The sequence below is a fragment of the Triturus cristatus genome, chromosome 9, assembly GCF_964204655.1.
Source record: "Triturus cristatus chromosome 9, aTriCri1.1, whole genome shotgun sequence".
Lineage (NCBI taxonomy): Eukaryota > Metazoa > Chordata > Amphibia > Caudata > Salamandridae > Triturus > Triturus cristatus.
In genome coordinates, this window is record NC_140592.1 from 107176774 (window position 1) to 107201739 (window position 24966).

Consider the following 24966-nt stretch of genomic DNA (forward strand, 5'->3'; position numbering starts at 1 on the left):
CCCTTGCATTTCCCGACTAACTTTAAAGCTTATAGAGACATCTAGGGTGATGGAGGCTTGCTCACTGAAGTGAAAGGGTAACTATAATGACTCTGAATTCAGAAATGGCATATTGAGGAACAAACTCTAGGAATAGGCGAGGGGATGGTAGCCGCTAGCTTAGGGATTAGAAGTACAAGAGAGGAACCGGTTCGAATTATTCTGAAGCGTCAGCCTGATTGGATTGACGGACACCTTCCTCATGAGGCGTACATGTGGATTTAGACAAAAAAGCCACAAAACATGTCCTTGTTTGGGGATCAAATCTTGATATGAAAATCAATAAATAATAATTAGGTTAGCAAGAGCAGCTTAATCCTGTACTGGTGCTACGTAAGTGACATGTCAGGCTTTCTCACTGTTTCACTGATACTAGCTAACTTGGGGGTCCAAGTGCACTTCCAATGCTCCTGAGCATGGAAAGAACTAGCCTCCAGGATTAGGGGTCTATGAAACAAAAGCATAAATTACTTTAACTTTGGTAATGCTTTTTTCTGGTGGAAAAGAACCACAGCTCCCTCACCTTCGAATTATCCCCAAGCACCACACTGAATAAAGAAAGATTCTGCTAGCAATTCTCCTGCCTGCCACTAGGTGGTACTGTGCGGTTCTGTGTTGTCTCCACACCGTCCCAGAAGTGAAGTTGAGGAACATATAAAACCCACCCCTATGCAGATGTTAGCTTCTTGCTAGTCTATTTCCATGCCCTTGGTTGCCCAGCATTAACTGGTAGTTCTAGTGTGCAGATTTCTAACTTGGAACCTTTATAAACAGAAACGAGTCTACAGAACGGGGAGGTGGGAGGATGTCGGGAATCTGCAGTTAGAGTATTCACCAGAAACAGTTACAGAAGGTAAGTAACTTGTTCTGATGGATACTTCCAACTACACATGATAGATACCAAAGCAGTACCTTGCCGCCCGACCTGGCTATCAAAGTAATAGTGCTTCCCGAATACATGCAAGGAAGACCATGTCATATGCTGGCAGATCTCAAATACAAGCAGTCCTTGAGCCAACGGAGTGGTTTCAGCCTTAGCCCTGTTGGAAAGGGCTCTGACTTTCTGCCAGCTGCTTCTTGGCCGATGAATAGCAGATCTTACTGCAGAACTATCCACCTCATCAGGATGCTCTTCTGCACAGCCCCCCTTTCCTATGGACTGGAGAATCCCACAAACAGCTGGTCATTCACATGGTGTTCCTCGGTGCTGTCAGTGTAAACGCTTAAAGTCCTTTTGGGGTCCAGTTCAGCTTTTGAGGAGTAAGGGGGAATAAACAATACAGTTCGGGTAATGGACTGTCCACTATGGAAGGGAGTCAAATTTAGGCAAGAAAGCCACTGAATTCTCAGCATCCGTTTGTCTAGAAAAATGGTTGTGTAGGTCTGTGCCAGGTGGTTTGCAATCAGGAAGAGACCCAGACACTCCAACCAACTCCGGAGGCACAGAGCCAAGGACCACACTCCGCCCTATTAGTTGCAATATCACTTGGCGTGGTGCTCTCTGTGAGAACCTGCACCAGCCTCCCTTTGTTGAACTGCAGTAAGGCCTTCAAGGCCAACCAAATTGCTTGTAACCCCAGAAAGTTAATATGGAGTCACACATCCGTCAGACTGGAGTCCTATTATTTCCACCTCTCCCAGATGATATCCCCCAAAAAGCAGTGACATCCTCCTCCACAGTCAATTCTGGGTAAGGTAGGAAGAGGGACCTGCCACTGGGCCAAATGTGGAGTAGTCAACACGGCAGATCTCGTGCAGGCTCTTCAAATTTGAATAGTGTCCAATATTTCCTTGGACCCATTAGATATTCAGTTTCCATGGTAGAGCCCACTTATACCACCTGGTGTAGGCAACAAGAAGGATGCAGAAGGATAAACTGCCAAGAAGCCTCAGAGTTGCTCTCACTGAGAACCAGGAGCAAAGGTTAAAAACATTTGATCATAGCCCTAATGTCTTGGACTCATTGCAATGGAGGGAAGGGCCTGAACTGTACCGTATCCAGGACAGCTTCAATGAAAGGAAGCTTCAGTGAAGGAGTCTGTTGGGGTTCATAATCAATTATTCAAAATTGCATCTCTGTCAGGTGGTTAGTCATCATCTGGGTGTGGTTAAAGTGCTTTCAGCATCCAGTCGTCAAGATACAGGAAAAGAAAACAAGTTACTTAACTGTAACTACAGTTATCCAGTATTGGTATCTTTCATAGATTCACATGCCTGAATCATTCCCCGTCGCCGAAGCAGGAGTCCCACGGTAAATAAAAAAGTAGTGCCAAAAGTGGTAGTAGTAGGCCCCAAAGAAAAGGCCTAGATCTTAGCAGCCTATCTACATCATTATGCAAAAAGAACCAAAGAATTGGTACCAACCAATCAGCCATCAGCACCCTTCTAGAACCCTCTCAGCAGAGCCAGTTCTCAGATTTTCCTAGCACAAGTGGGAAGTAAATATCCCAAAACAGAGAACTGACTCTACGGCGAGAAGGGTGGGTGCATGTGAATCTATGAAAGATACCAATACTGTATAACTGTAGTTACAGGTAAGTAACTTGTTTTCTTATCCAGTATTGGGGTATCTTTCATAGATTCACATGCCTGAATCAGAGTAGCAAGCAGTATACCAAGTATACAGTCGTTTGCGGATGGTGGGAGACTAGTGCTGATACACTCCCAATTGCATCCACAACTTGTTAAGAGGTACAAGAAATACCAACCTTAAAATTCAACATGCAACATACACAGGGAAATGCAACATGCATTGTAACAACATTCTAAGTCAAACATGTCATTATAGTAGAAAGGTCATTGTCATGAGAAAATATATATACATCTATAGCATTTGAAAAAAGGAAAAGGTACCTGAAAAGGGCTTCAAAGAAAAAGATGTCGTAGGACAGCTTGTCCGACTGCTGCATCGTCTTGATGCGTAGATTGAAGGTAGTAATGTCTCGTGAACGTGTGGACATTCTTCCATGTCGCAGCACGACAGATTTTCAAGAGTCATCCCAGCAAACAATGCTGTAGATGCTGCTACTGTTCTTGTGGAATGGGCCTTGGCTTTCCTTAACAATGGCCTGTGAGCTTTGTCATGGCAGAAATGGGTTGTTGATGCTATCCATCTGGCAATAGTGGTTTTTGTAACAGCATTCCCCAGAGTAGTTTGGCCATAAGCCACAAACAACTGGTCAGACTTTCCAAGGCTCTTTGTTTTTTGAAGATAGAATTTTAAACATCTCTTGATATCAAGAGAATGTAAGGCTCGTTCCACTGCAGTAGATGGATTCGGAAAGAAAGTCCTTAATTTTACAGGTTCATTGAGATGAAACTGACGGTACTTTAGGTATGAATGTCGGATTAGTTCGGAGGTGCATGTAGTCTTGAGTGAATTGTAGAAATGGTTTCTTTATAGTGAAGGCCTGAATTTCACTCACTCTTCTAGCTGACATTAGAGCCAGAAGTACGGCAACCTTCCAGGTGAGGAATTTGAGTTCAACCTTGTGGATAGGCTCAAATGGATGTTTCATTAATTGCATTAAGACCGTGTTGAGTTCCCACTCCGGTGGAGGAAGCCTGATCGGAGGAAACTCCCGGAAAAGTCCTTTCATGAATTGCTTGATTAAAGAGGACGAACACAGAAGGAAGATGAGCACCCTTTCTGAATCTGGAAAGCGCGACTAAATGGACTTTGACTTAAGAGAAAGAGTCCAGATCTTGCCAGATGTAACAAATAAGGAAGGATCTATTCCGCAGGAGCTTCCACCGGGTGAACGTGGTTAGCTTCGCACCAACAGAAAAAATGTCTCCATTTTAGACGGTAAGTTTAAATCGTGCTGTGAAGGAACCCACAGCCCGTTGCCACTGAAGGTGTAGCTCCTCTTGCAGGGGTCTCATCCGAAGTCTTGCCAAAGGGATAAGGTTTATTGCAGAAGAGCACATCCCCAAGAGTGACACAAACATGCGGACAGAAACCGACTTTCTTCTGGAAATCACGATTGCCAGCTTTTGAAGACGAACCTGCCGTTCGTGAGATAAGAATGCCCTGCACTGGACGGTATCCAGCAGAACTCCAAGAAATGGAAGGACCTGCATCGGGCGTAACTGAGATTTGCTCCTGTTCACAGTCATCCCCAGAGAGTGGAACAGACGAAGAGACGTTGTCACAGCAATCTTGACTGCGCTTTCCGAGAGACCTTTGAGTAACCGATCTTCCAAATACGGGAATACTTGGATTCCCCGGGATCGTAACGCTGCTGCCACAGGAGCTAGGCACTTTGTAAAGATCCTTGGAGCCGATTTTAGCCCAAACGGGAGCACTTTGAACTGATAATGTGCGCCAGCCACAGTGAAGCGAAGATACTTGCGATGCTTTGGATGTATTGGGATGTGAAAGCAAGCGTCTTCCATATCCAGAGAAGCCAGAAAATCTCCCTCGTTGAGACAACCTAGAATTTCTGCCAGTGTGACCATGCGAAATACTTGCTTCTTGAGGAATCTGTTCAGGTTGCGAAGGTCTAAGATCGGACGCCATTCCCCGGATTTCTTTTTGATGAGAAAAAAGAGGGAATAGAAACCCGTCCCCTTTTGAAGCGAGGGAACCTTCTCAATTGCATTCTTGAGGAGCATTGTTAAAGCTTCTTTGAATAATAAGTGAAGACGAGGGGGAGGAGGTCCCTTGGGTGGAATGGTGGGTGGCTTGGTGACAAACTCCAAGGTATGACCGTTTTTACAGAGTCTAGAACCCATTGGTCCGATGTAATTTCCTGCCACTTGTCCACAAATGCTGAAATTTTCGCACCCACAGGGAGGGGAAGAGGAGTGGAAGGCGCCCTGCAGAGATCACTGCTTCCTGTTGGTGTCTCGTCCTTGATTTTGCGACCTTTTTCGTCCCCCTTGACGAGAGAAACCAGCCGTGTTGGATTGCCTGTACGATGACTGATAAGATTGTCTATATTGGGGCTGGTACTGTCTATTCTGCTGGGTTTGATACCCTCCTCTAGAGGAAAAACCACACCCTCTTGAGCCTCTGAAGGTTCCGCGTTTGTACTGCAAGGAACCCAAGGATCTTGCAGTATCAGTATCAGTCTTTATTGCTTGGAGTGCTTCATCTATGTGTTTCCCAAACAACAATTCGCCATCATAGGCCATATCCAATATCTTTGTCTGGACTTCTGGTCTGAAAGTGGTGGCCTTAAGCCAACCCTGGCATCAGAGTACAGTTGCACCAGTCAGTTGGCGAAAATTGGTATTCACAATGTCCAATGGGCAGTCAATGGTCTCGGACGCTGCGCGCTCTCCTAATAAAATTTTTCAAGCGTCTTGTCTCTTGTCCTCCGGCATGAGCTCAATAAGGCCAGCCATTTCTGACCACATTTGGCGGTCATAACACCCTATTATTGCTAGGGAGTTAGCTGCTCTGATGGAGGCAGCTGCCATTGTAGAAAATTTCTTGCCGATTAAATCCAGACGACGCCCCTCCTTGTCCGGCGGTGTAGTAATAGGTGCTGCCGGATTTTCAGATCTTTGTTGGGCAGCCTGTGAAATGACCGAATCGGGCCTAGGATGGCCAATGAGGCAGGATGGACTATTGGCCGGAGCACGGTATGTCTATCCGCGGAAGCACCGCTGGCACAGATCCAGGATTTTTCATGATCTTGATCCCTTCTTTCCAGATGTAAATCGATGATGGGGGACAGCTCTTGTGACTTTTCTTGATTCCTCCTTAAAATCATGGAGAAAGCAGTCAGACTGTTCAATGGTAACCGGCAAGTGAAATCCAGCAGCAGCCCGCTGCATGAGATTATGAAATCCCCCTATATCCTCTGGGGGCGAATCAGATGGTAGAGGGGTGGGTGGCGAAGGCATAGGGATAATATAGGAATCCCAACGATCTGCTGGATCTGGAAGTTCACCCTCTTCAAATTCCTCTTCAGAGGTTAAGTCCTGACCCTGACGCGGGTCATGTTGAGGATCTGGAAGTTGAGGCGTTTGAACAGGAGCATCAGGTGAAGGCAAAGGATCCGTAAGCGGCCCAGGTGGTAGAACCTGCGGAATGACTGGTTGTGGGGGAAAACGCTGTCTGTAATCTGCAAGCATGGCTTGCAGGTCTTGTATCAGAGTTGGAGGCAGATGGAACATCTTGCTTTGACGAGGTTGTCTATGGTAAGTTATGATGCGGGACGACAATGTCCTCTTGATAGTATTGTTCTTGATAATTGTCATCAACATCCTGACATTTGATGTGAAACTCGGAAGGATGGCGAGCTATTCCAAAGGGCCCTTCGTCCTAGTCATCCTCAGTCATCATCCTCATCATATGTTTCCAGGAGATGTGAGGGAGTAAGCGGTGATATATCGCTATAGTCATGCCTTTGAAAAGTTTTCAGTTGAAAACTCCTGGAAGAAACGGGAGTAGAATGAGTGGGCGCCATTGCAGGTGTCGCAGACGGAACAGGCAAATCCCCTGGTATAGTCGTCGACGGGACCTTAGTTGACAGGACGCCCGAAGGGGTGGACTGCATCTTCACCGACACTGCTCTCGTCGACGATGGAGGCTTCGTCGACGGCAACGTCGTCGAGCTGGATTTCGACGCTGGCTTAGTCGACGAGGACTTAGACGATCCCTCAACGACGGGCTTCTTTGACAGGATAGTAATCCTCGTCGACAGAATAGGGGAGGTGATAGACGTCGCCGAGATAGTTTCCGTCAACGAAGGAGCAGATGAAGTGACAGAAATCGAAGGATGGAAAGCCAGAGAATTTGAAAGGCTTTTACTCACTGTTTTCGAAGATGGCTTTTTAGAGTCCTTGAAATCAGAGTCCTGAGGAGAGTGCGCTGATTCAGAGGAAATGAGAGGAGTCCTCTGAGAAGAGCCAGAAGTAGAGTAGGAAGATTTATGGCGTTTTTTCCCCCTCACTTGAAGAGCGGTCATGAGACCTAGCTCTCTTGCTAGAAATTGAGGCTCCGTCGTCCTCTTCAGCCGAAGAGAACTTAAGCCATAACAGCACTCTCGCCTCCCTATCCCTAAGAGTCTTAGTAGGGAAGGTGCGGCAAATTTTGCAATCTTTTGCCTCATGTTTAGGGTAGAGGCAGTAGATGCAGTCCACATGCTGGTCATCAACATGGACCCTCTTCCTGGCGCAGGTTCTGCAGGACTTGAACAAGGCCTTCTTGTCAGACATGATGAAGAAAGTAGAAAACTGAGTGGCACTCAGGGAGACTCCCTTCCACACGACGTGCAGTGAAAATCTGAGGAGAACTGGCTCTGCTGAGAGGGTTCTAGAAGGGTGCTGATGGCCGATTGGTTAGTACCAACTCTTTGGTTCTTTTTGCATAATGATGTAGATAGGCTGCTAAGATCTAGGCCTTTCCTTTGGGGCCTACTACTACTACCACTACTTTTGGCACTACTTTATTTAACGTGGGACTCCCGCCTCGGCGACGGGGATGACTCAGGCATGTGAATCTATGAAAGATACCCCAATACTGGATAACTGGTATCGCCAACCCTCGAAGATGGATAGTATGGTCTATCCTGAACGACAAGTAACGTCCATGGGACCGCTTGAGCTTGACTAGCATGAGCCTTTGAAATTTGTCCTTTTGCAGAAATGCATTTAGAGGTCTAAGGTGGGCCAAAGGACCCCATCCTTATTGGGCACAAGGAAATAGCAAGTGTATTAACTCTCCTATTTCTGAATCTGGAGCTCTTGATGGCTCCTTTGGAAAGTAAAACTCACCCATTTTGAAACAGACTGGACCAGTGGTCCACTCAGATTCACTTTTATGCTGGCCAAGTGTTGATGGAGCAGTAATAAAGGGTAGTGGTTAGCCAAGTTGAACGATCTGAAAACCTATCGGTCAGACTTGATGTAAATGCTGGATACTGTCTCCCACAGGGTGGCTATGTGCCACTAGGAGGGAAGAAGACTGCCCTTATAGGCCATCACCTCGTCTGCAGGACCCATATCCCTGGCCTCGAAAGGAGTGGGTGAGGTTTCAGCAGCGGCTGCGGAGACGGGCGCTGCCTATACACCAGCCCCCTTGCATAGCCTTGGAATTTCCTAAACTGGTGTAGGAATGGTTAGGCAGGGCACAAGAGACCCAGGGAGCATGCCATAGCTCAATTTGTTTTCCAAGCGTTCCAAGGCAGAATATGCTTTCTCAGAATAGAGGTAAGCCATTGAAAGGCATATCCATGAGAGAGGCCTGTACATCACCTGAGAAATCTGTGAAGCACATCCACACACACAGCACTGGTGCCAACTGCCCTGCCCAGACAATAAACATCGACGACAGCACAAACTGCGTATGTGGGCACATCCTGAATGGTTTGAGCCAGTGAGGTCCTAAGGTCTTCAACAATCACCGGCAAGATCTTGCTGGCCACGTCACAGAAAGAATACGTATACATACCCAATAAGCAGACTGCATTTATCAGTTTCAATACTAGACTGGCTGAAGAGAACATGTGTTTCCTAAACACCTCAATCCTGTTAGACACCATATGCAAAAGAAACAATTGATGGATGGAATGCTGGACAATGCAAACATTCACCTCCTTGGACTGGAAACTAGCATCCTGAGACCAGTTTCAGGGCATCACCCTTCATCAGCCAGGCTACTTTGAATCCAGTGGTGTAGTGAGCACGGACCCACGTCAGGGCATACCCTTCCCAATAAGGGCGACAGATGCAAAAAAAAATGGACGGAATGCTGGACAATGCAAACATTCACCTCCAGTCACATGATCTGGGTTAAATACATCATTCTTTAGCTCACCACACCACCCCTGTTTGGACCCAGCCATATGCAAATCGGTCTCGACTCTCTTCCTTGTGGGAACAGTCCAGACCTAACTGCCAAGCCAGGTCCTCCTTGGACTGGAAACGAGCATCCTGAGACCAGTTTCAGGGCATCACCCTGCATCAGCCAGGCTAGTTTGAATCCAGTGGTGTAGTGAGCACGGACCCACGTCAGGGCATACCCATCCCAATTAGGGCGACATATGCAAAAGAAAATTGATGGACAGAATGCTGGACAATGCAAACATCAGGCGCCGATGTGTGGTGTCTGGTTACCTGCCTATTCAACAGTGGGAAAAAACAGCTTTGACCAAGCGTCCATTAAGGTGTCCATGAGAGCCTCCTTAAAAAGGTACCAAGGGTTCAGATGCAGCTGGCCCTGGCTGAAAGATTTCCGTAAGGACTTTTCACTTAATGTCAGATATTAAGACAGTAGATGGCCGGGGTAGGTCCATGACTTCAGCAGCCTGTCTGATTATAACAGCACATGATGCACCCTCTTCCACACCAAAAGGAGAGTTCAACCCTGTAGAAAGCTAAGTATCAAGCTCACGGACCTCTTAAATCCATGTAAAAATTATCATAAAGGGGGAGTAAAATATTCCCATCATCTCTGGGTGGTGGCTAGGTTTGCTCAGAATTCGAGCAAACAGGATAACTGAGCCTCTAGGGCATGTCCACCCTAATCAACAAGTTAATTATCTTTGGTAATGCCTGATCTTGTAGAGCATCTGTAAGGGACTCAGGTGTGACTTCTGCACGTTTATAGTGAGCCTCTGCGAGTGCAGAAGGTACACCATGGTCTGAAGGTGGGTGACGACTGCCTGGGGCGAGCTTGCCTTCAACAGGGGTGGGGTGGGACTAGGCTTGTGGGAGCCATGTCCTTGGCCATGAAAGGACCGGGTGAGGGGGCATGGGGGGGTGCAGCATGGGACAGGGGGGTAGTGAGGGGGGGTTGAGTTTGAGTCTGCTGGCTGTGATGGCTGGGTGGCAATGGACACAGCTGGTAGCCTCTACCGTAGCCAAGGAAGGAGCAAAAGGTAAAGAGTAGCCGGCATGGGGCTAAAGTGAGTCCCGATGACAGGGTGGTTGTCCTACTGTCCAAGAACCTCTTGAGCGCTGAGACGCCCTTGTTGCAGAACAGATGAGTGCTGTTAATGGGTATGTCCATTAGACGGAACCGGGAATGGCACCAATGATGGAACTCCGGTGAAGGTGGTAGATTTGCGAACAGTCTCGGTCCGGATCCAGGTACCGAGCCAAAGGGCCCAAATGGCGCTGAGAGTGAACTTGTTGGCGGAATCCCAGTCTGGACAGGGGCGGCTCCTCCGATTGAGCGTCGTCCCACAGGCCACTGCTGAAAAATAAAATGGCGATAAAGTTTATTTATTAACATTTTATTTTTGAGCAACCGACCCGACATGAACTGAATGATAGGACAAGGCTAGTGCTGCTGGGCGGCAGCAGCAGGGAGCTGTGACAGTGTGCTTTAAAACACGCATGTCTCTCTGGATGGTTGTCTGGGGACAGCCAGCCAGACATGCACAAAGTTCTCTAACCCAGCTGCCTTATACAGCTCTTGGGGTTATAGTTTATGGTGCAGAAATCTGTGGGTGTTAAAATTGTAATCTTGAATACGGAGCATAGGTTTTTTAGATCTCTAGTGAGTCTCCCAGTGTCTACTTCATTGAGTCCACTCTATTTGGATCTTGGTCAGAAGAGGGTGTCAGATAAGATCTGTTTATAGGCACTTCTGTTTTGGCACCGGTTGTGGACCACTGAAGCACTTGCCTCTTATAGAGAGGGGCTTCGGGAGCTAATGATAGTATCTGGTGTGAACAGGATCCCTTGGTTGTTTGCAGTTAAGAACCTGCTGGATAAATGGGGTTGACTGTACATTGGAAGGAACCAGAAACCCTGAGTCAGATAAACAAATCCAGCCTCAAAGCAATGTATTGGGGTACTATTGAAAATGACCTGATATTGAATTGTAAGGGGACACTTTCAACAGATTTTATGAATTTTAAACAATCTGCCCACTTTGAGCCCTCATTAGATGAAATTAAGCCCCCTCTAGTTAGGAAACGGTATTTACAGTTTAGATATGGCTGTGTTCCTCTAAACCACTTTAGAAGAAATTGGAATAGAGAAGGGGAGCACGGTGAAGCGTAGCCCCTGTTTGGGGACTACTGAGACTCTTGATCAGGTCTTATTTTATTGCCCCCTTTACTCCCGATCTCGATTTAAATGGATAGTTTCCCTTTGTAGAAATTTGGCAGTAAGGAGATATAAGGAGGCACGCAGAATAATGAAAACTGACACGACACGCATGATTGTTTTTTGTGTTGCAAAGTTTTTAATGGCCCTATGGATAAGGCGTCCCAAGTATTCTTCATCCGAAAGGGACAATCCAAGGGTACCAATAATGTAAAATATAATTCAAAATTAATTTTTTTATTCCTTTTAGAAAAGAAAAAAAAGTTGTAACCTAGGTAACTGGTTTTCTGTTTTAAGGAATATTTAAGAAGTTGACTTTTATAACCAATGATGCACATTGTATAATTTGGTTGTTATTATGTGGACCAACTACCCTCTTGCATAAATACTATCGCACCTCAATTAATTGATAACATTAAGATTGCAGACAGATCGTGACTGTTTATTTAGGGGTGACATATTTTATTTGTACTGTGTGTTTGTCATTGTCTTTTTTATGGTGTACTTTTATGATCCGCAGAGATCGAAATAAAGTCTTTGAACTGAACTTGTACAGCTTGACTAGAAAAAGCGCAAACCACCAGTGCTCTTAGGAGCACTGCGAGAGGCCGCTCCCTCCAATCCAGACAAGTCTCATGCCGAGAGATGCGCCAGGATTGGGGAGTACAGTTTCCTGGAGCCTGCCTGGAAGGGGGACTCGCAGTGGAAGAGGACCTCTCCTCTCAAGGTAAGTGTTCTATAATTTTTTTGGGCGTACCCCCACCATACCACCATTGTTATGTGGCAGCGCCACTGAGTCGGGGCACCTTCCGGACCGATGGGGCACGAATGCATTCTAGAGGGGATAGGCTTGCCCAAAGATGAGGTGCATATAAAATTCCTTTAATTGGGCCGGAGTTGCTCTAGCTCCGGGAAGTTCAGCAAGTGCAGTACAGACCCAGGCTCAGGCTCCGCAGGGAAGTGTGGGAGTGGGGCCTAGACTTGTGGCGACATTAGTGTGCCTCATCCAATGATTTGGACAAGCACATCAAAGTAGAAGAACGCTTTGGCTTCTTGTGTGTCTTAGTAAAACACAATCTGGATCTCAACGATGATAGGTGGGAATGACTGAGTGCGGGCCTGGGACCTTCCAGGTGACCGAGAGCCGGACCAGCACTGAGTCGTCTGGTGTCAAGCAACCAGGAGCTTTAATGCTAGTTCCCAGACAGTTTTGAGATTCATTGCTCCGCCGTCAGGGCCGGATTGTAGTCATGGTCCAGCTCCAGACACCATAAATACAAAAAGTTGGGAGTGGGGTTAAGGAATCAGTCACAGACAACTGCCCGTAGCAGGCTCCACAGGGTTCAAAATCCACAGCTTTCTTAGAAACATCCCTAAGGCACTCTGGGAGTGAAAGCTCAAAAAAGGAGTCGAAAAAACGTGTCGAAAAAAAAGTAGTCAAATAGTGACTGAGGTAGGTCTTCCAGATTCACGGCGATGGTACGTAAAGAAATTAACTTAATTCTGCACACTGGAGTGAAGCATTCATCGGAACTGCGTACGTCACATCCAGCATAGACTATACGCACGATGCACAGAAGATCGGTACTGAAAGATTTTCCAGATGAAGTTTGACACCTGGGAAATATTCTAAGGTAGGGTATCTGCAGCTAGTCTATCACAGAGGCATAAGCTCAGTCAGGCTGTATGGCTATCAGTTGTGCTTAGGTCAGACATTGTTGAGGACTAATTTACCATCAGTAATCTGATTTAGGTCCATTGTGGGGTGCCTTGGTTGATACTTTGGACCTAAAGGCATGCCAGGAGAAGTCAAAAGAAGGCCAAATATCTGCAGTATGGCCTCCTTAAAGGCATCAATTTGCAGCTGCATCACCAATGGCCTGGGACTAGAGATCTGGAAGGAGATAGACGTGCATTGTGACACCTTCATTGATGCTCTTTGGATACAGTAGCAAGATGGGGACGAGGCCCGCAGTCTTGTGCTTGCATTTGGGCTCAGACTGACTTACTGGAGGGCTTCTACTATGAAGTTGACCTTTCAAGTGCTCTATCTGGATATTCATCAGAAGGTGCAGAAAGAAAGGGACTGACGTCAGTCCAAAGATTTCACTTTTATATGCGGCTCTTCTGTTACTTCCGGGCAGTGTGGAGTCAACGCAGAACCCAACGGCACCACCTAGCAGCATGTGGAATCATTGCTAGAAAAATCATTCCGGATCAAGTTGGGAGTCTTAGGCTATTCTAAGGGGAAGAAAATTTGATTAGAAGTATCCATCAGAAAAGCCACTCAGTGGAGAGCACGCAGTTCTATTGAACCACCTGGCTACAAACACTTGAAGGTTACATGGAGTATAGAAACCACAAGTAGCTGGCCAAAGCTGAAGTCAAAATGCACAGCTGGGAGAGTGAAAATCGTGTCTCCAGAATCCTGTAACTGTTTTTGGGGGTGGGAATCGAAATCTGTTGAACGTTATGGGTGCAGTACTGGATGGAAACCGGAAGGTCAGAATAAGCCAGCGTAGATAAAGTCCTCTGTCATCTACTAATGAATAAAAAGTAAAAGGTTCACGTGGCTTAACTAAAGCCAGAGGAAGGCTTAGATTACAGCAGAGTGATGTTTGTTTACTTTTAAGCTGAAGACAGTAACACAATAGATAAGCCTGTGTATTTAGGTTATCAATATATTCTGTTGCGATAAGCACCGGACAAGCTTTTTGTTAAGTGTAACCTTATGGTTTAAGTGTGTGGGGGCTGGCGGTTGTCGGGTGAAGGGCAGAAAGTTGTGGATTCACTTACTGGCCACTATTAGCACCCAACAATGCAGGTATTGCAATGTTAAATATTCCTTTACCCGTGATTAGATGGCTGAAAGAATCCCCAATGTTGTGCAGGAAAAATATCCGGAATACTGAGACACGCAAGAAAAAACATCCCTCTAAATACTGTGGCAAGCCAGTCACCCCCCATGAGTTCTACATGTGCTTAATCAAATGAGCGTCAAAAAAATCTGCCTCAGATCAGGGGATTCCCCAACCCTGTAACAATTACCTTAGCCCTTTACAGAGTCTGGCACCCACCAGGAGTTTGTACCCATTTCCTTCAGATGCAGGGTTCGTCACTCACACCTGTGGACATTCAGAGAAAGGGCTGGGGTCCGACTCTAGCCCCTCAGATACCTACATATAATCACCACCGGCTTCTATATCCTTATAGGGATGAGAACATCTGTGGCATCATAGATCACAGCTGATGGTCCTCCCTGTAGAGTCCTCTGGTCTGCAACAATTGCTCGAACATTGCCAGGGTCACATAACCTTTCCTATTTATTTGCTTTTAAATTGAGATTTAGAATAACATTCAAGACCACCTTCCCAAAGCCTCCCCTTCCCCCTTGCATAGTGTTACTGTTTTATCCTGCAATGCAATACTAGCCTTCCACTACCACCTGTCCATTTCTAGGGTGTCCAACAGCTGGTTAATCATGTAGGGTAAACGTTGCTGTATCCACATGCCAACATGCTCCTCGTTTTATCATTCTGACAGACCCCGTATTCCATCTTGTGCAACAGATTTAGTCTAAAAGCTAAACCACCGACTTGAAACCAGGGCTCCCAACACTTGACTGTAATGGTGTGATCATGGGGAAACCCCTTAATCTCCTTGTGGCTCTAAACTTTATATAAAGAAATGTAATGCAACTAATTATGTGAAAAGTAATGCCAGTTTGAAAAGCAAATGTGCAAACCCCCAGCTAACATACAGCACACCGTTATCTAGCTTGTTTCGTGCTATATAAATGTCACTGCAACCAGGAAAGTAGGGTCACAAGTTTTCTGACCGTGCACATCATCATTTTTATGAGTTGCTCATTAGCAAAGTGCAAGAATCTGTTTCGTACACCCCAAAAGATCCTCCTTATAGGCTGAATGGCTACTGCCCCAAGTGTAGGCCTGGACACTAGCAACGGTTGGGGACAGTATTATAGTATTGGGGTAAGGGCCTTTTACCTGCAAACCAACGGGGGACCTGACAACTAGCTCTTCTTTAGAAGACTGACTATGGCAGAAATAGATTGCATCTGGGTTGTACGAAGTGTGCCTGAGAGGACTGGTTTGGGCTAGGGATCCCCAAAGTGCATGCAGCTCAAGGCTTACGTGTGCTACATAGAGTTTAGTGACAGTTGGTGTTGCCGTTTCTTTCCTCCCTCATTATCCACCTCCTTTCAGAATTATTTGCAAAACCAAGTGCACGGATCTAGTTCGAATTTCGATTCAAGAAAAGGAGCAAGAAGGGCCTTCTGCTGCTCACTAGGCCCGGACCATCCCAACTGCAACAGGAGAGGCTGAGGCCTGCAGAGAGCAACACCATAGCAATGAATGCAGCTAAAGGCATGGTCCAGACTGCACATCTTAAACAGATAGTTGGGCTGCACACACATCCTGGTATTGCGTGTTCAGTTCGGCTGGAGAGATAAGACTCCTGCAGAAAATACAGGACACCTGAAGACAGTGTGGGAGCCAACACATACCTGAAAGTGGCCGCTCACGTGCGGCTGGTTGTCTTGGAGCCATGGCAAACCTGGAAGGAAAATGCACTTCGCAGTGGCTGGTTCCCCCTTGAAGGGTAGGGCTAACGTAATGCACACCAGTTCGGGCCCACTTTCACAACACTGGTAAGAAGCAAAAACGTTTGGTTTAGCCTGCGGTTTTCCTTTATTTACTTTAAGGAGCTCTGCACACCTCAGCAAAGAAAGGAGGAGACCAGAGGCAGAACTTTTGTCTGTCTCCCTGTGAGTAAGGGCCAGACCGATAAGGACCAAGTAAAAATACTGTGTTGCCACTGCACCCCCCCCCCCCCCCGCCACCATTTTAGAACCTAGAGTGGTGAGGAGGATCAAACAGAGCAGTGAGGTGGACCCAGCCTGCCGAGATCGGACGCCAGTGAACGTGATTCTGGGTCAAAACATTCTCTGCAGCGAGCAGCTTAGGGACAGTGTCTCTTGTGAGTTAGCGATGACTAAATCCTTTTGGGTCTGGATGGACCCAGTAAAACTATGATACAAGTGTTCAGGTGTAGTGAACAGAGTTCATGTTTAGAATGTTAAGTTCGCATAGGAATAAAGACGTGTAACACTAAGCTCCGTGTGTGGCGTATTCATTTATTAGTACCCAGGCTGGGGAGGATGCGACAAGTGTAAGAGCCTCAGTGCCTTAGCCCTGCTGCTGTCCCAGCAGACTCATCAGCGAGGTCCTACAGGTTCGCACACCATATACTGTGTGTAGCCCTATGCCGGTGTCAGGACTGTGGGATTGCACCCTTGCACTGCAGTGCAAACTAGGAAGGAACTGAGGCCTAACTGGGGGCTTGGGTTCGAATTCCAGCCTTGGCTCAGCCTTACTGTGTGCAACCTTACCTCCTGCAAGTCACAGAACATGTTCGATAACTAGACCAGCATTAAGAAGATTGGTATTGCGACAGAACTACCCAACGTTACTGAGTAGGTCATCCTAGTATTTGGATAGTATAAATGATTCTACTACTCCTGCCAGTGTTATGCATGGGAATTGCCACTGATTCAGCTGTTTGTGCCCATTATTTTTTTCCAACTTTTCATCTACCTTTGGTCCAAATAGCTAGTTCCAGTCAATTAGTACACACAGGAGATGTTCTACTCTTGTCCCAAAAGCACAAATGCACAGCAACGTGTGGCACCAGAACAGTGCTGTCTGTCTGCCGGTTGTATCAACACTATCGGAGAACATTAAATCCTGCATTTAAAAAAGACTTTCCCTCCAGAGTCATTTATCGTTGTGTGAAGCTCAGGATCATATTTAAGAATGTCCTCCACATTCTCCGTTCATCTGTTATATCAACTAGCTAGCATAGGGGTTAGCAAGGCACCAAGTCATGGCACAACTCTTGCCAGCAGCATCTATGCACTTCCCTATCTGGAGGCTGGCCTTCTGCCCTTTGAAAACCTGGAGGCTGGCCTTCTCCTGCCCTTTGAAAACCTGCTTACTGGCTGCAAGTACCAGCAATAAATCTCAGGGGCCCCTCTATGCACCTGGTCTTGGGGAGCAGCATAGAATTCCCTCTCTACTCTAAAGTAGTGACTCGTGTTAACTGGGTCTTTAACGTTTTCCATTTTAGATTTGATACAAATGACTAACACGTAGAGATACGGGTTAGATGTTTCTATACAAGACCGTGCCTTCCATCCACAAAGGTCACACTATGTTGAACTGCTGATGCTCTTGCTGTCTGCAGTGTGAGTTAATCATCAGGTGCAAGATCTACTGCACATTCTATAGCATCCTTACCCAAGTCACCCACGTATTGTTCCAGGTATCATCATGCCACTCACCTTCCTGTTGCTCTTCCTTTATTCCACGTCTTACTCTGAATTTATCCCAAGATTTTGAAGGTCTTGGTGATCTGACCTTTGTATGGAGTTTGCTTTCTTTGGGATAGGACATTTCTTTATGTCCTCTGAAATGGCCTCTTCAGGAGTCTGTTTTCTCTTCTTTCGTGGCTGGACCAAATAAAGAGGAGATTCAGGAGGAGCCTATGCCACAATGTGCTGTTTCAAGGTCGATGTCCATCATTCTTTGACATTCACTCAAGCACTTTCTCTTCCCTTGGGTGTAATGCTCAACTATCTTTACTGAGCACTTTTTGGCTCCTTTCAGAATTGCTTGGTAGCAGCTTAATGCCTGCAGCTCAGTTCCGTCTGTATCTTTCAGAGCAGGTCGATCTTAACCTTGCTGCCCTTCTGGGTGGTAAGCGGAGACTCAACTTCCTGGACTCAATTCTTTTGTTTCACAAGGTCTACCAGTCTGCCGCCGGGATCCAACCTCATTTTAAGTGTTCTGATTCCAATCTTTTTTTTTTGTTTTTTAAAGAGGTAGATCAGCTCTGAGAATTTGGGCTTTAAAAAATGGATGTCTATGCAATGGTCACTGTCCAAGTTTGTACGCATGGTCTAGGTGCACTCTCAGCCTTGTTTTCTGCCGGCTTGCTTGAAGTTCTATGGTGTTTTAAACTGGAATCCTCTCCCTTTGCTGAGATGGGTTCTGATCCTACTCACCCAAAACAATTATTGAGAAGTGAATTTTTTCTTTTGCCCACCACCCACACTTTAGTGATTTCCTCACATTCCGTTTAATCTGAGGAGTAATGTACCCAGTCTCTATCCCTCCACTGCTAAACTATTTTCTTGCACTGAAGTGCTCTAGACAAGAAAACTTAGTGTGATCCCTCGGAGGAAGACAAAGGTAGGTCAGCTAAAGGGAGACGGGTGTTACTCGAATAATAGAATTTTATTCTCTTTTATCATATTCAACCCTACTGAGTCATTCTCATACGACCTGATCAGGTGCAAAGTTTATGTGCGTCATTAAAGTCATGCAGTACTCCCAATGTCAAAACTTGAATCTTTTCTTTCTTCAATGCTGAGCTATATTTGTCAATGCACAACAGAGGCAAACCGGTGCAAACAAACAAGTTACTTACCTTCGGTAACGATATATCTGTAAGAAACATTAGTTAGTTAGATTCCTCACCTTAGAATATCCCCAGGTTTCAGGCTGGATCCGTAAAGATTTTTCGTCAGCAATACCCTTGCGCGTCGCTAGGCGTAGTCTGTGGCTCCGCGTCAGTCGTCTGCGTCGTGCGCCAGAATGACGGAGTACTTAGAAGCCGCCCTCGCGCGCTGACATCAGTTCTTGTACATAGCTTTCCGCGCAAGGAACGCAGAGCCATGCAAGAGACCGACACTGGTGCCAAAAAATCTAGGGCCCTGAAAGGAAAGACCTCAACCCTAGATATCAGTTCGCAAAACGGGGAGGATGGGTGGGTCGGTGAGGAATCTAATGTTTCTTACAGATATATCGTTACCGAAGGTAAGTAACTTGTTCATCTGAAAGAAACACGTTAGTTAGATTCCTCACCTTAGAATAGATACCCCAGCAATACCAAATCCAGTGGTGGGTCTGCGAACCAAGATCACACCAGAAAGTCCTGGAGAACAGAACAGCCAAAGAAGCAGTCTCTCCGGACTTGGCTGTCCAGGCAATAATGTTTGGCAAACGTGTGCAGCGAGGCCCACGTTGCTGCCTGACAAATGTCCTGCAATGAGACTCCCCGGCCCAGGGCAGTGGTCGCCGCTGTGGCCCTACAGGGGGTTCCTTTTAAGCTAAGGAGTAACAGGCCTTGATACACAAAACGACCCACCGAGAGATGGTGTGCTGGTGTACGGCCCGCCCCTTCTTAGCGCCCACGTAGCCGACAAAGAGTTGGTCGTCCACCCGGAACTGCTTGGTGCGGTCCAGATAGAAGGACAGCGCCCGTTTTGGGTCCAGACGGTGGACCCTCTTCTCTTTCGAGGGATGCGGAGGCGGAATGAAGATGGGTAGCGTAACAGACTGTCCGATGTTAAAGGCAGTCACCACTTTAGGAAGAAAGGCAGGACGAGTCCTGAGAACAACTTTTTCCGGATGGACAGAAAGGAAAGGAGGCTTAGAAGAAAGAGCCTGGAGCTCACTCACCCTCCTAGCAGAGGTGATGGAAACCAGGAAGGCAGTCTTAAGCGTCAACAGAAGAGGACAATTATGAAGTGGCTCAAAGGGAGCGCACATCAGATACGTCAATACCAGATTCAAATCCCACTGAGGCATTATGAAAGGGACAGGAGGAAACATGTGAGTAATGCCCTTGAGGAAGCGAGAAACAGGGGATTTGAAAAGAGAAGGCCGATCAGGAAGCCGTAAGAAAGTGGAAATAGCTGAAAGATATCCCTTGAGGGTGCCCACAGCAGAGACCTGCTGGGCCAGGGAAAGAAGAAAGAGGAGAACCTCAGAAAGAGGGGCGAAAAGGGGATCCACAGCCTTTGCTGTGCACCATGCCACAAATTTGTTCCACCTGCAGGAGTATACCGATTTTGTGGAGGGACGCCTGGCTGCCAGAATCACATCACAGACTTCAGGAGGCAAGTCAAATGGCATCAACTGTCGCCGCTCAATCTCCACGCATGGAGGTGGAGACTGATAGGTTCGGGTGGAGGACCGTCCCCTGCTGCTGCGACAGAAGGTCCTCCTGGAGAGGCAGTCGCATCGGGAGATCGATCAACTGAGTAGCTCGGGATACCAGTAACTTCGTGCCCAATCCAGAGCCACCAAGATGACTTAGGTCTGGTCGCTCCTCATCTTCAGCACTCTGGGCAGAAGTGATATAGGTGGAAAGGCGTACAACAGACCGCAACTCCACTCGCGACGAAAAGCGTCCCCGAGCGAGTGCTGCCTTGGAAACTCCAACGCGCAGAACTGCTGACATTGCACGTTCTCTTCGGTGGCGAATAGATCTAACCAAGGCTCTCCCCACTGCCGAAAGAGGCCTTGCGCCACGTCCGAGTTTAGATGCCATTCGTGATCCATCATGCACCGGCAGCTGAGTAAGTCTGCTCTGGCGTTCAAAGAGCCCGCCAGATGTTGAACCACCAGGGTGATGCCCTGATGTTCCAGCCATGTCCAGAGGCGCAGAGCCTCCTGACAAAGAGGCCACGACCCCACCCCGCCCTGTTTGTTGCAATACCACATGGCGGTGCTGTTGTCCGTGGTTGATATGGAGCCGGGACTCCGCCGGAGACCAGAGGCCTCTGATCTCCGCCTCTCCCATGTGGCTCCCCAACCCAGGAGGGACGCATCCGTCACCACTACATGCTCCGGTTTGGGTAGGGAGAGTGATCTGCCGCTGACCCAATCGCGGTCCGTGAGCCACCACTGCAACTGTCTTGCAGTGCCCTCCGAGATCAGGACGTGGTCGGACAGGTTGCCTCGATGCTGGGCCCACTGAAAATTCAGGTCCCACTGCAGAGCCCGCATTCGCCATCTGGTTTGATGCACTAACAGGATGCAGGAGGCCATCAGACCCAGAAGCCGCAGCACCAACCTGACCGAAACCCGGGATAGAGGCCGAAAGATGGGAATCAGAGCCTGAATATCCCAGACCCGCTGTTTCGGAGGATAGGCCCGGAACTGCGCCGAGTCCAGAACCGCTCCGATGAAGAGGAGCTTCTGGGAGGGACTCCGATGCGACTTCGGCACATTGATGGAGAACCCCAGCAAATGCAGGAGGTCGGCCGTAGTCTGGAGGTGGGAGATGACTGCCTGGGGCAAGCCCGCCTTCAACAACCAGTCGTCGAGATAGAGGAAGACTGGAACCCCCAATCTGCGCAGATGAGCTGCGACCACCGCCATCACTTTCGTGAACACCCGAGGGACACTGGTGAGGCCGAAGGGGAGCACGGTAAACTGAAAATGCTCCTCGCCCACCATGAACCGGAGGTAACGCCGGTGGGCCGGCAGGACGGGGATGTGGAAATAAGCGTCCTGCAAGTCCAACGCTACCATCAAGTCTCCAGGGTCTAGGGCAGCAAGAACCTGAGCTAAGGTGAGCATCTTGAACTTCTCCTTGCGGAGGAAGGCGTTGACGCTCCTGAGATCCAAGAAAGGGCGTAGGCCCCCTTTGCCCTTCATGGGAACCAGAAAGTAGTGGGAATAACCACGACCAACTTCTGGACCAGGAACGCGCTCAATGGCCCCCATGGCCAAGAGGTCCGTAACTTCCTCCTGTAGAAGATTCCAGTGATTCCCCCGACATGCGGTGGCATGGCTGGAGGGGTCGCCTCGAAGTGGAGGGAATAGCCCCTTCAGATGATTTGCAGCACCCACCTGTCTGATGTGATGGAACGCCAGTGGAGCAGGTGATGGCGAACTCTGCCTCCCACTGGCGTGGAATGGGCCTGAAAGCACAGACTTGGAGGGCTTTGAGGCAGATGCTGCCGGGGTAGATATGATGGACCGGCACGTTGTCCCCCTGTACCGCCTCGGCGGAATCCACGTCCGCGTGGAGGTTGGTTCTGCGGCCTGTGGCTAGGCGGACGTGAGGGGGCACCCCTTCTTTGGCCACGAAAGGGACGAAAAACAGAAGTTTGCGGGCACGGGGCCGAAAGGTCCAAGGTCTTGGCTGTAGCCAAAGAGTCCTTAAAGCGCTCCAGCGCACTATCCGCCTTATCGCCAAAAAAGCGACTGGCATCGAAGGGCATGTCTATGAGGGTGCTCTGGACATCCCCAGAAAAACTCGTGGACCGCAGCCAGGCGTGGCGGCGGAGCACCACTGTGGTAGACATTGCCCTACCCAGCGAGTCCGTAGAGTCCAGCCAACATCGGATAAAGTGCCACGCTGCATCCTGCTCCTCAGCAAGAGCCTGGGCGAGCCATGTCAGGGCCTCCTCCGGACACTGAGGCAGCACGTCCTCCACCGTATCAAACAGGGAATGGGAGTAACTGTCCAAGAGACAAGCGGTAATAATAGACCGCAGTCCCAAACTAAGGGAGGAGAACAGCTTCTTACCAAACTGTTCAAGTCTCTTGGATTCCCGATCCGGGGGAGCGGACGTGAAGGAGGTCTGGGAAGTAGTGGCCTGGATAACCAGGCTCTCGGGCGTGGGGTGCATGGACAGAAAACTGGGGTCGCCCGGTGCAGGGCAGTGGCGCCGGGCCACGTTCCGGTCCACAGGAGGTACTGTGGAGGGCGTGGACCAGGTGCCCTTAAGAACGTCCAGTAGTGCCTCATTAAACTGCAGCAGAGGCTCCGAGGAGCTTGCTGACAGTTGGAGCACTTCAGTGAGGAGATTAGCCCTCACGACCACAGCAGGTAGCTCCAGCCCTAGGGCTTCAGCCGTCTTGCGCAGCACCACAGAAAATGCAGCACCTTCCTCCGAAGCCACGGTCGGAAAGATTTAGCCAGTGTCAGGGAAGGTGTCAAGAAAACTGGCATCCCCCAGCTTGTCTGCCCAGTCCTGTGATAACTGGCCCTGTTGGGCCAGAGGGTCCTCAGACCCCTCCCAGTCGTCACAGTCATCCGATTCCTGGTAGAGAGGTGGAATAATCGGAGCCGGGCGGAAGATGAAATTGCCACCCATCGGCATCGGACGGCGCCGCTCAGACGCCGGGCCCGGACCGGGACTTAACTGGGGAACGGCGTCGTCCGAAGACTGCGCCGGATGTGGCACCGAAGTCGGCGCTGGCGGAGGGGTCATGAGGTCGACCGGCGCAGACTGGGATCCAGGCCTGGATCCCGCAGGGACCTGCGGCGTCTGGGCCGGAGTCGCCGGCTCGCTAGTCCTCCCAGTCGAACCCGCGGGGCCCGAAGGCGCGCAGGCAGGCGTTGACAGGGGAGCCAGGCCTCTTATGGCCAAGAGGAAGGCACTGATCTCCGCCGGAGTCGCGTCAGTCCCAGGGACCGGCAGGTATGGGGACGGACGGGACTTCTGCGACTCCGACGGAGCCGCGTGGGTGGTACCACCCGAACCCTCAGCCGAGTCGCACGACCGGCGAGGGGAGCCCGAAGAGAGATGTCGTCTCTTGGACTTCTTACTATGCTTAGACTTACCCGAAGACTTGGAACCAGACGAGTGGTGGTGATGGCTGCGGCTCCGCGACCAGTCCCTCGACCTCCTCCTCGCCGACTTCTGGAACTTAAGGAGCTTGCAGGACCGCTCCCGCCTAGCCTTCGAAGTCAAGGCCCGGCAGTCGAGGCACGACTCGGCATCTTGGTCGGCCCCAAGGCAGTAGAGGCACCGGCGATGGTGGTCCGTAACCGACAGCCAGTGACAGGAGTCACAAGGTTGAAAACCAGGCATCCTACCGGCACCAAAGTCGAGTCAACGAGAATAGACCAAAAGAGTCCAAAAAAGTTTAGTCAAAAAATTACTAAAAGGGTATGCTCTTCCCGGATCGGCGCTGTCTGGCGCGGAAAAAAGAACGGACGTCAGCGCACAAGGGCGACGTCTAAGTACTCAGACGACGTAATTACGGCGCACGACGACGGACACGGAGCCGCAGACGCCGCCTAGCGACGCGCAAGGGTATTGCTATGAGGTGAGGAATAACACTAACTTGTTTCTTTCAGATCTAATGTTTGGAAAAAGTAACCCAAGATGGAGTCTCACTTTACAATTGCTGATTTAAGAAGAAATGATCACTAGTATTACACCACAACGTTGAACCCGAAACCTAGACATCTAATGGAAACAATCTGTAGTATACAACACCCAATATTGGACCTTAGGAGAATGCACAGCATGTAATCTACAACACATGCTGCAAATCTTTGTCCAAATACTGTTCCTGAGCTCAATGTGGCTTGATGCTGATAACCTACCAACACCAGGATTTTCCTAGCTATCACTGCACCTCAAACACCGCATACCCACCTTATCCACTCCTTGCCATGTTGCAGCCTTCCCCACTTTCACAGCTTGCTACACTGATCCATCTCTTATGGGTTCCCCCATACTCCAATAAGTGCCACCCATGCAATTATGCCTCGACAAGGGAACATTCTCATCGCTCTGTCATACCTGTAGCTGACACCATGGGATAATTGCAGGTACAGACGGGGCTACCACCTCCACCCGAAAACACACGTTATAGAAAAACCCACACACAATATACAAAATGCAAACACATCAATAAGTGAACCTGGAAGGAAACAACATCAAAAAAACCATTGTGGTTTCACCCCTAGATAAACCCCAAGCCTCTGCATGTTCAGACTTGTTTCTAGGGCTCAGTTCATGACTCTGCTTCCTCAAACGTTGTGCAATTCGGAAGCTAGTGCAAGCTAGGCTGCAAAGTTTCCGGTCTGCTTTTAGATAGGTAACTGCAATTGACCCTCTGCAAACTCAACGTTACCCAGACAGACTACTTTACACGCTGGTGATCCTTGTTGCCGTCTAAAATTGTGCAGAAGCATCATCTTCCCATGGCAGATTCATCAATCCCCACACGAGTCTAGAGTGAATTAAAGCACCTCGCTTCAAGTAGAGGAGCTAATGTTACAATATAATTAAAG

General features: G+C 48.5%; 1 protein-coding gene across 5 annotated transcripts in view; it reads right to left on the reverse strand.

The window, feature by feature from the left end:
• Positions 1-24966, reverse strand: part of ITPR1 (inositol 1,4,5-trisphosphate receptor type 1) — a 1957366-nt gene that overhangs the window by 643291 nt on the left and 1289109 nt on the right. The gene's annotated exons all lie outside the window — the stretch shown is intronic.